The sequence below is a fragment of the Bos indicus x Bos taurus genome, chromosome 2 (genome assembly GCF_003369695.1).
Source record: "Bos indicus x Bos taurus breed Angus x Brahman F1 hybrid chromosome 2, Bos_hybrid_MaternalHap_v2.0, whole genome shotgun sequence".
NCBI lineage: Eukaryota > Metazoa > Chordata > Mammalia > Artiodactyla > Bovidae > Bos > Bos indicus x Bos taurus.
Window position 1 is genome coordinate 97,994,439 of NC_040077.1, and position 10,996 is coordinate 98,005,434.

Sequence of the window (10,996 nt, forward strand, 5' to 3'; positions counted from 1 at the left end):
CTTAAAAAACTGGAAATAGAATTGCCTTATGATCCAGCAATCCCACTGCTGGGCATACACACTGAGGAAACCAGAAGGGAAAGAGACACGTGTACCCCAATGTTCATCACAGCACTGTTTATAATAGCCAGGACATGGAAGCAACCTAGATGTCCATCAGCAGATGAATGGATAAGAAAGCTGTGGTACATATACACAATGGAGTATTACTCAGCCATTAAAAAGAATTCATTTGAATCAGTTCTAATGAGGTGGATGAAACTGGAGCCTATTATACAGAGTGAAGTAAGCCAGAAGGAAAAACACCAATACAGTATACTAACGCATATATATGGAATTTAGAAAGATGATAACAATAACCCTGTGTACGAGACAGCAAAAGTGACGCTGATGTATGGAACAGTCTTATGGACTCTGTGGGAGAGGGAGAGGGTGGGAAGATTTGGGAGAATGGCATTGAAACATGTAAAATATCATGTATGAAATGAGATGCCAGTCCAGGTTCAATGCACGATACTGGATGCTTGGGGCTAGTGCACTGGGACGACCCAGAGGGATGGTATGGGGAGGGAGGAGGGAGGAGGGTTCAGGATGGGGAGCACATGTATACCTGTGATGGATTCATTTTGATATTTGGCAAAACTAATACAATTATGTAAAGTTTAAAAACAAAATAAAATTTAAAAAAAAAACTAATGGAACTTGAATTTGGAATATTGAGACAAAAATCAACTGCAGAGATGCACTAATTTTACTGGATTAATATTGGTAGATTTTACTTCCTATGTGATGTTCAAGGACTACAACAGAACGAATTTGACAGATGAACTCTGAACTCATGTTGGTAAGGGGAAATAACGGAATGACTTAGATTACTATAGAGAATAAACTTTTTTCACAATTAAAAGACATTCAGTCACTGGGTTAACTTACTTTCAGCTTTTCCCTCAACTTTCTCTGGCCTTCCCTACTTTTCCTGTCCCTACCCTTCCTATCCCTTGGGGCTCTCTATTCCATCTCCCCTAATTTATGTTTTTTTCTAGTATTATCACTTTCTAACTTCCTATGATATTTACTTGTATATTTGATTATTTTTTTCCTCCATCAACAGAGAATAAATCCATGAAGAATACTTCTTTTAAAAACATTTTGTTCACTGAGGTGTCTAAACATAGCAGAGCCCAAATGAATGATTTAAAATAAGTGATCAGTTCAATAGTGTCTATAATATTTAATGTTATTGGAATAGACTCATTTGATGAAGAAAACTCCCTAGGCTCTTAGGAGCGGCAAATTCATGGCATGCATGTCACTATTTCCCCCTCTCATCTTATGTCAGATGCCATAACATTCACACACTTTCTTCCAGTTCTAATCAAGAACAACATTCTTTTCTATTAAACATGGGCTATATAATGCTTGCTAAAAAAAAAAAAAAAGTGTTTCAGACAAACACTACCAATTGAAAAGAGTTGGTACCCATTTGCCATCTGGTTCTGAAGGAAGAGACATACTTCAAGATTATCTTACCTGTAACTGTGGGAGTTTTCCCTTTATTAATACATTCCTATATTTGTTAGTTTATTAATACATTTGTAAAACTTTTATTGGTTACCTACTGTTTTTTTTATTACTCACTTAAACATTCAGGATACAAGTGTTAATATTTATTTAGTGCCAACCATGTTCTAGTCCTGAAGATATAGCTATGCTGTGACACAAACAAATATTTATAGAATATTATAACTATAATAAGTACAAGGTACTACAGGCACACATTGGTGAGTGTGGGTAAGGGAAGTGAGGAAAGTCAGTAGAAGAAATAAGACTTGAATAAAGTATTGAAGATGTAAAATATTTTTTCTGAATAGACATTTTCATAACAATTTCAAGAGGCGATAATTATAATAAAAATCATGAGTTTGTTTATTTAGTCCTTACAATAAGTAAACCTTACATAGGCACCTTATATGTTGTCTCATTTACTTCTTATGGCAGGGTGCCCTAGTCTATTTTATATATACTATTAATATAATCAAAGTTACCCATGTAGGATGTGACAGAACAAGTCTGTGCCACCACATCTTTACATCACTTACCTACTACATCCTTCAGCAGAAGAATAATTAAAATAGCAGGAGACAAAAACTGAAAAATTTCCTAGAAGATCCTGTGTATCTTGATAATCTTTTAACTTTATCTTCTAGGCAGTGGGGAGTTATTACAGATGTAATCCAATACTTCCTAAAAAAACTCAGAGGCTAGTAGTAAAGAAAAGAAGAAAAATATTTGAATGCTTGCTGCATGCAAAATAATTCACATTCTTAATTTATTCTAATTTACAAAACAGCCTTAGTAAATGTCATTTTATAGAAAACAAACTTTGAGATTTGCAAAGGTCAAAAAACTGCACCATAGTCACACAGTTCAAAAGTGAGAGCAGTAGCATTTTAACCTAAGCCTGACTTCAGAGCACCTGCCTGCCATTTAAGGTATTCTTCCCAAGAAAGTCTAGCTGATGGCAGTGTAAAAGTGAGCAAGAGGGAGTATATGTTTGCCATTTGGCCACTTTTGCTGAATTGTATTTCCAATTAAGCTTTCCCAGTTAGAATTAAATGATTTACCACTAAGTATGCTTTTATAGATGAGCTATCATTAGTGAACTTTGAAAAAGTATAAAAATATTTCCCCAAATACATTTTTACTTATCACTTTTAAGCTCACATTTTTTTAATTGTACCACCAAGCATTATTGATTATATACTACTATTCTTACAGCAGTACACTTTTTCCCACCCTACAGGATGAGTTGATATTCTCCTTCACAGGTTGGAGAAATAAACTAGGAAAAGACAATAATTTTTTTGTCTTTTCAAGGATAGAAAGAAAAGCCTAACCTATTTGCTACTTGAACTCTTCTTTGCCACCTATATAATTATTGATGAAGGTATTCAACTATTATAATTTTACATTTTCTTTATTGAAATACAGTTGATATAACAGGATTATGTAGTTTCAGGTGTTCTACACAGTGACTTGACATTTACATCCATCATGAAATTATCATCACAATAAATCTAGTAACCATCTGTCTACAAAGTTATTTACATACAAATATACAAATATAATACAATATTATTGACCATATTCCTTATGCCATATTTATTTTGTAACTGGAAATTTGTGCCTCTTAATTTCTTTACCTATTAAGCAACCCCACCCCCACCCCTCACAGCTCTGGCAACAATTTTTTTGTTCGATAAGTCTCTTTGTTACCGAACTTTCAGTTGGACCCCAACAAGGTTTCTCCTACCTGGTGTTGCGGGTCTCAATAGATGGAGACTGAGTTCCATTCAGAAGCAACTGGAAAGCCTTATTCTTTCATGGGAGAATGGAGAGGTGTGAGTTCATGCTCTAACAGGGGTCCCCAACCCTGGGGATCTAATGCCTGATGATCTGAGGTGGAGCTGATATAATAATAATAGAAATAAAGTGCACAATAAATGTAACACACTTAAATCATACTGAAACCACCTCCTACCCCCATGGAAAAGTGTTCTTCCTTGGAACTGGTCCCTGGCGCAAAAAGTTTGGGGACTGCTGCTCTAGGGCACTGGCTGTCCCCAGCAGGCTGTGGTGGGGGCGACTGCTTTATATGGATCTCTCAGCGGGGTCCTTACAGGGCAGGTGCAGTACTGCTTACCTTCCAGATCACAGCGCTGGTTGTCCCGCTGCCACACACGTCCCCAGCCGCCATCTTGAGAAGCAGTGCCTATGCGGGTGCGCTGAGCTGAAGCATCCAGAGCAGCGGCCCTGGGCTGGGAGCTCTAATCCAACGTGTAAGGAGCAAGGCCCCTGAACAGGAACCCTTACAAGCAAATGAAACCCGACCAAGCACAAAACAAGAGGTTAGACCTTATCATCTAGACTCCAACTTACGTTTCCCGGGAAACATTAACGAGCTTTGGGCTGGTGTCAAAATTCCTTCTCTGCCTTTTGTCCTGATTATTATTCTTGAGGGGCACTGAGGGCTCAGGTCCACATTCTGTAACTCCTCACTGCTAAGTGTGGACATTGTTATAACCCCAGGGAGAGGAGCAGAGCATCTCCCCAGGTGCATTTAGACATGTTTGAGTGTCCCCAGGTCTGAACCCTGATAGTTTCTCTCCCTGAGTGATTAGAAGTTTTATAGATTCTAACCATTTGGTTAGAATAGTGGATAGTTCTGACAAAATGTGGTCCACTGGAGAAGGGAATGGCAAACCACTTCAGTATTCCTGCCTTGAGAACCCCATGAACAGTATGAAAAGGCAGAAAGATAGGACACTGAAAGATGAATTCCCCAGGTCAATAAGTGCCCAATATGCTACTGGAGAAGAATGGAGAAATAACTCCAGAAAGAATGAAGAGATGGAACCAAAGCAAAAACAACACCCAGTTGTGGATGTGACAGGTGATGGAAGCAAGGTCAGATGCTGTAGGGAGCAATATTTCATAGGAACCTGGAATGGTAGGTCCATGAATCAAGGGAAAATGGAAGTGGTCAAACAGAAGATGGCAAGAGTAAACATTGACATTCTAGGAATGAGCGAACTAAAATGGACTGGAATGGGTGAATTTAACTCAGATGAACATTATATCTACTACTATGGGCAAGAATCCCTTAGAAGAAATGGAATAGCCATCATAGTCAACAAAAGGGTCTGAAATGCAGTACTTGGATGCAATCTCAAAAATGACAGAATGATCTCTGTTCATTTCCAAGGCAAACCATTCAATATCACAGTTATCCAAGTCTATGCCCCAACCAGTAATGCTGAAGAAGCTGAAGTTGAACCATTCTATGAAGACCTACAAGACCTTCTAGAATTAACACCCCCAAAAGATGTCCTTTTGATTATAGGGGACTGGAATGCAAAAGTAGGAAGTCAAGAAACACCTGGAATAACAGGCAAATTTGGCCTTGGAGTACAGAATGAAGCAGGGCAAAGGCTAACAGAGTTCTGCCCAGAGAATGCACTGGTCATAGCAAACACCCTCTTCCAACAATACAAGAGAAGACTCTACACATGGACATCACCAGATGGCCAAAACCAAAATCAGACTGATTATATTCTTTGCAGCCAAAGATGGAGAAGCTCTATCCAGTCAGCAAAAACAAGACCGGGAGCTGACTGTGGCTCAGATCATGAACTTCTTATTGCCAAATTCAGACTTAAATTGAAAAAAATGGGGAAAAGCACTAGACCATTCAGGCATGACCTAAATCAAATCCTTTATGATTATACAGTGGAAGTGAGAAATAGATTTAAGGGACTAGATCTGATAGATAGAGTGCCTGATGACCTATGGACAGAGGTTCATGACATTGTACAGGAGACAGGGATCAATACCATCCCCAAGAAAAAGAAATGCAAAAAAGCAAAATGGCTGTCTGAGGAGGCCTTACAAATAGCTGTGAAAAGAAGAAAAGCGAAAAGCAAAGGAGAAAAGGACAGATATACACATTTGAATGCAGAATTGCAACAAATAGCAAGGAGAGATAAGAACACCTTCCTTGGTGATCAGTGCAAAGAAATAGAGGAAAACAATAGAATGGGAAAGACTAGAGATCTCTTCAAGAAAATTAGAGATACCAAGGGAACATTTCATGCAAAGATGGGCTCAATAAAGGACAGAAATGGTATGGACCTAACAGAAGCAGAAGATATTAAGAAGAGGTGGCAAGAATACACAGAAGAATTGTACAAAAAAGATCTTCAAGACCAAGATAATCATGATGATGTGATCACTCACCTAGAGCCTGACATTCTTGAATGTGAAGTCAAGTGGCCTTTAGAAGGCATCACTATGAACAAAGCTAGTGGAGGTGATGGAATTCCAGTTGAGCTATTTCAAATCCTAAAAGATGATGCTGTGAAAGTGCTGCACTCAATATGCCAGCAAATTTGGAAAACTCAGCAGTGGCCACAGGACTGGAAAAGGTCAGTTTTCATTCCAGTCCCTAAGAAAGGCAATGCCAAAGAATGCTCAAATTACCACACAATTGCACTCATCTCACACACTAGTAAAGTAATGGTCAAAATTCCCCAAGCCAGGCTTTAGCAGTATGTGAACCATGAACTTCCAAATGTTCAAGCTGGTTTTAGAAAAGGCAGAGGAATCAGAGATCAAATTGCCAACATCTGCTGGATCACTGAAAAAGCAACAGAGTTCCAGAAAAACATCTATTTCTGCTTTATTGACTATGCCAAAGCCTTTGACTGTATGGATCACAATAAACTGTGGAAAATTCTTCAAGAGGTGGAAATACCAGACCATGTGACCTGTCTCTTGAGTAATCTGTATGCAGGTCAGGAAACAACAGTTAGAACTGGACATGGAACAACATAATTATTCCAAATTGGGAAGAAGTACATCAAGGCTGTATATTGTCACCCTGATTATTTAACTTATATGTAGAGTACATCATGAGAAATGTTGGGCTGGAAGAAACACAAACTGGAATCAAGATTTCTGGGAGAAATATCTATAAGCTCAGATATGCAGATAACACCACTCTTATGGCAGAAAGTGAAGAAAAACTAAAAAGCCTCTTGATGAACGTGAAAGAGGAGAGTGAAAAAGTTGGCTTAAAGCTCAACATTCATAAAATTAAGATCATGGCTTCTGGTCCCATCACTTCATGGCAAATAGATGGGGAAACAGTGGAAACAGTGGCTGACTTTATTTTTTGGGGCTCCAAAATCACTGCAGATGGTGACTGTAGCCATGAAATTAAAAGACTCTTACTCATTGGAAGGAAAGTTATGACCAACCTAGATAGCATATTGAAAAGCAGAGACATTACTTTGCCAACAAAGGTCCATCTAGTCAAGGCTATGGTTTTTCCAGTAGTCATGTATGGATGTGAGAGTTGTACTATAAAGAAAGCTGAGATAAAGAATTGATGCTTTGAACTGTGGTGTGTTGGGGAAGACTCTTGAGAGTCTCTTGGACTGCAAGGAGATCCAACCAGTCCATCCTAAAGGAGATCAGTCCTGGGTGTTCATTGAAAGGACTGATGGTGAAGTTGAAACTCCAATGTCCACCTGATGAGAAGAGCTGACTCATTTGAAAAGACCTTGATTCTGGGAAAGAGTGCAGGCGGGAGGAGAAGGGTATGACAGAAGATGAGATGGTAGGATGGCATCACCGACTCAATGGACATGAGTTTGAATAACCTCCGGGAGTGGTGATGGACAGGGAGGCCTGGTGTGCTGCAGTCCATGGGGTCCCAAAAAGTCGCACACAACTGAGCAACTGAACTAAATCTTTTGGAGACAAAAGGACATCAGACAATATCAGGGACATGGGCCCATATACCTGCAAAAGAACGATGGTTATTAAGCAGCCCAGGGAAGGTAGAAGCCAAGTGACCCCAGGAAGGGCCTACATTACCCTGCTCCACAGTTGTTCTGTTGGGTTCTGGTAGCCAAATTGCATTTTTCAGAAGCCTATCTGCATTTACTCTAATCAAGCCACTTGCGTTGAGGAAAAAGCAACTTGATGTATTTTGGCCAGAGCACAGATTCTCCCTGGTCAGCTAACATCATTTAAGGCAAATCAATTATCTCCAAATCTCTACTGCTTGGCAACGCATACAGTTATTTATCTTTTGCTGGTTTCTAGAAAAGGAGATTTAGATCCGAGAGATTCACAAGAATAATGGTTGGGGGGGAGGGGTGTGAGGGGAGTTGTTCATTGTCTTGGATTGTCTTTCCAGGGGTTAGGGCCTGGATGCCTTCCTTACTCGAGTGTAATGTACCCATGGAGCAGTCCCCAGAAACTTCAGGGAAACATGGGGGGTTCAGTTCCATTCAGTCACTCAGTTATGTCTGACTCTTTGCCACCCCATGGACTGCAGCATGACAGGTTTCCCTGTCCATCACCAACTCCAAGACTTTGCTCAAACTCATGACCATTGAGTTGGAGATGCCATCCAACCATTTCATCCTCTGTTGTCCCCTTCTCCTCTTGCCTTCAATCTTTTCCTGCATCAGGGTCTTTTCCAGTGAGTCGGCTCTTCATATCTGGTGGCCAAAGTGTTGGAGTTTCAGCATCAGCATCAGTCCTTTCAATGAATATTCAGAGTTGGTTTCCTTTAGGATTGACTGGTTTGATCTCCTTGCAGTCTAAGGGACTCTCAACAGTCTTCTCCAACACCACAGTTCAAAAGCATCAATTCTTTGGTGCTTAGATTTCTTTATGGGTGGTTAGGATCACTGAGTAGGGTCTGTTCCTGTTACGAGTGAGGTGATCTTGCAGGCTGCTGGTTTTCCCAGTTTTTTTTGGTGCACCCAGTCTCCCATGTGAGCTGAGAGGGGCATGGAGCTGGTGGTGGCTCACTGGTGGGTGATGTGTCAGTGCATGACTGTCTACACAGCCGGAATGTGCTGGGCTAGTGCCTACTTTCTGGTAGGGTGGGTAACCTCCTGGCATTCATTAGGCTAGAGGGAGGATTCCAAAATGGTTCTTGCCTGTGCCAGTACTACTGCTGTCAAATGTGCTGCTCAAATTGACTGCTGCCAGCATCTCTATCCTCAGGGGGAGTCCCAAGGTTCTTCTTCTCTCTTTGGGAGGGTTTCCAAGATGAACAAATAGATCTGACTAAGGCTCCTTTCAAACTACTGCCTCTGCACTGTAATTCAAAACATGAAATTTTGTGCACACCCTTTGAGAACAGTCTTTGTTTTCTGTAGCTTTCTAGTTTCTTCTGAACATAAGTCTCAGTATGTTCTGGGGGCTTGTTTTCATGGTGAAGGACACTTAGGCTGGAAATCCCGATATGCAGCTTGGAGTTCCTGCCCTTTAGGGAGGACTTTACAATTGTGGGTGCAGGTATGCTCAGTCGTGTCCAACTCTTTTGTGACCCCATGGACTGTAGTCCACCAGCCTCCTCTGTCCATGGGATTATCCTGGCAGGAATACTGGAGTGGGTTGCCATTTCCTGCTCCAGGGGATCTTCCTGACCTGGGGATTGAACCTGAGTCTCCTGCATTGGCAGATGGATTCTTTACCACTGATTCAGTGATATCCCTTCTGTTTGTGGGTTGCTGATTAGAGCCCTGACTATGTCATATCTCTGCACCTCCTGTCATCTCACTATGATTCTTTCTTTATGTCTTTAGCAGTGGAAAATCTTTTCTGTTAGTTTTCAGGTCGTTTTCATAGTTGCTCTGTAGGTAGTTGTCATTTTGGTGTGTGTGAAGAGTTGAATTAAGGATCTTCATATTCTGCCATCTTGATTGCCCTAACCTCTATTATTTTTTTAAAAGTTCAACTGTACTAGAAGTATTTCTAGTGTTATTTGGAGTATTTATGGACAACCTAAAGATCTGCCCCCAGAAAATCTGAATTTGTCTTTTCTCAGCAGGTCCACCCCTATTTTTGCAGGCCTGGGACAAGAGTTCAAATTGAGGTCCACTTATCATAAATTTAAATAAATTTAAATTGATTAAAAGTTATCAGTCAAATTAACAAACTATTCCATAATGTATACTCTGGTACTCCCTTGACAAATATAGCTTCATAATAGCTTGGAAGGCCAAGTTATACTTCTTGGACTCCTTGGTGATATAGTGGCCTGCCCTCCTTCAGTTCCCACCTCCAGTTCCATCCTGCACTGCAGGGACCTTAACGTCAATTCTATCCTCACTTTAAGCAAAACAAAACAAAAACAGCTGACTTTGGCCATCTCTTGGTGTTTGTTTTGCAGTCTTCCTTTAGGAGGGTAGACCTAGGAAGAATCCCACCTATTCTTGGAAGAAAGCTTGGGGCCATCTGGGCTAGGAAGTCCGGGGTCATGGGTACACAGAGTGTGTAGGAATGGGGGCGTTGTTTCCAGAAGCGGCATGCTCTATTTCTTTGTAGATTCCTTGACTCTGGAGGAGAAATGGACTATGAGGTCTACTGTGTGAGGTACAGGACATGGCAACATTGGCCCTAACCAAAGAGTGGTTCCGCCTCTCAGTGTCATGGTAAAAGCAGATTCTGGCCAGTCACAATGTAGGAGCTGGCAAGTGGAGGACAAAGTAGGGTAGAGCTAGTACTTTTTCCTACCATAAATTAATGAATAACTGAAAAAAATGTATCTTGATACGAAATTTCCGGAAAAATTCTCAGCAGATGTTTTAAACCCCCTCACCCTTCCTTTTGCACTGCCTCTCCTTAGCCTGGGGCTCGCTCACCAAACTGTAAAATTGAGATCATTGCTTGAATTATTCCATCATTTTGCTCTTCCTTGGTTTCAAGAGAGTATAACTCTTAGTTTGGATTCCAGATACTTGCTATTTAATCACTTTGTTTTTTGGACTTGGTTTGTTAACTAAATCTTTGGATTCATAATTTTTCTCTCGACTTAGAATTTAAAGGAAGGTATTTTTCCTTTACTCTTTTAAGTTTCAAGGTATATTTGCCACTGTGGAAAAAAACATGTAAAAATCCAGTTAGAGAAAAAGATGTCAAGAGTTATTTTGGATACAATGTTGCTTGAGAAAAATAAAATTTTATTTCCCTAATTTGACAATCATTGTTCATTTCATTCATAAAGGAGAAAAATTAAGTTCTGTGTGCTGTTTTAAATATACTTTAAGGCAAAAAATTAACACATAATATTATATTACATTAATATATGTCAGGAAGGTAACTTGAACATAGTTAAAAAACAAACTTGAAAATATTTGCTTTGCTGTGCAGGCTTTTCAACAGTTATTTTTAAAGACTGAGGAATTAAACACCTGTCACTTTTGCCAGCTGGTGTGGATGTTAAAAGTCACTGTCACTCTCTTGCCTGCTACTCTATTTTGCACCTGCTACAATTTGAGACATGGGCATCTCACACATGGTAATTTAATAAGGATAGGTCCCATGACAGTGTATTCAGTATTATCCCACGGGGAGTTAAAGCAGTTTTATAAGGTCTTGAGGGAAAAATATTAAATATCAAGCTTGAGAA

At 40.0% G+C, this 10,996-nt stretch overlaps 1 long non-coding RNA gene across 1 annotated transcript; it reads right to left on the reverse strand.

The window, feature by feature from the left end:
- Positions 1–688: 688 nt before the first annotated feature.
- LOC113881051 lies at positions 689–4,279 on the reverse strand. The gene is made up of 3 exons (XR_003507915.1): positions 3,704–4,279; positions 3,314–3,467; positions 689–2,261 (listed from the first exon to the last, which is right to left on the reverse strand). It is a non-coding gene; the product is annotated as an uncharacterized LOC113881051 (long non-coding RNA).
- Between the last annotated feature and the right edge of the window lie 6,717 nt (positions 4,280–10,996).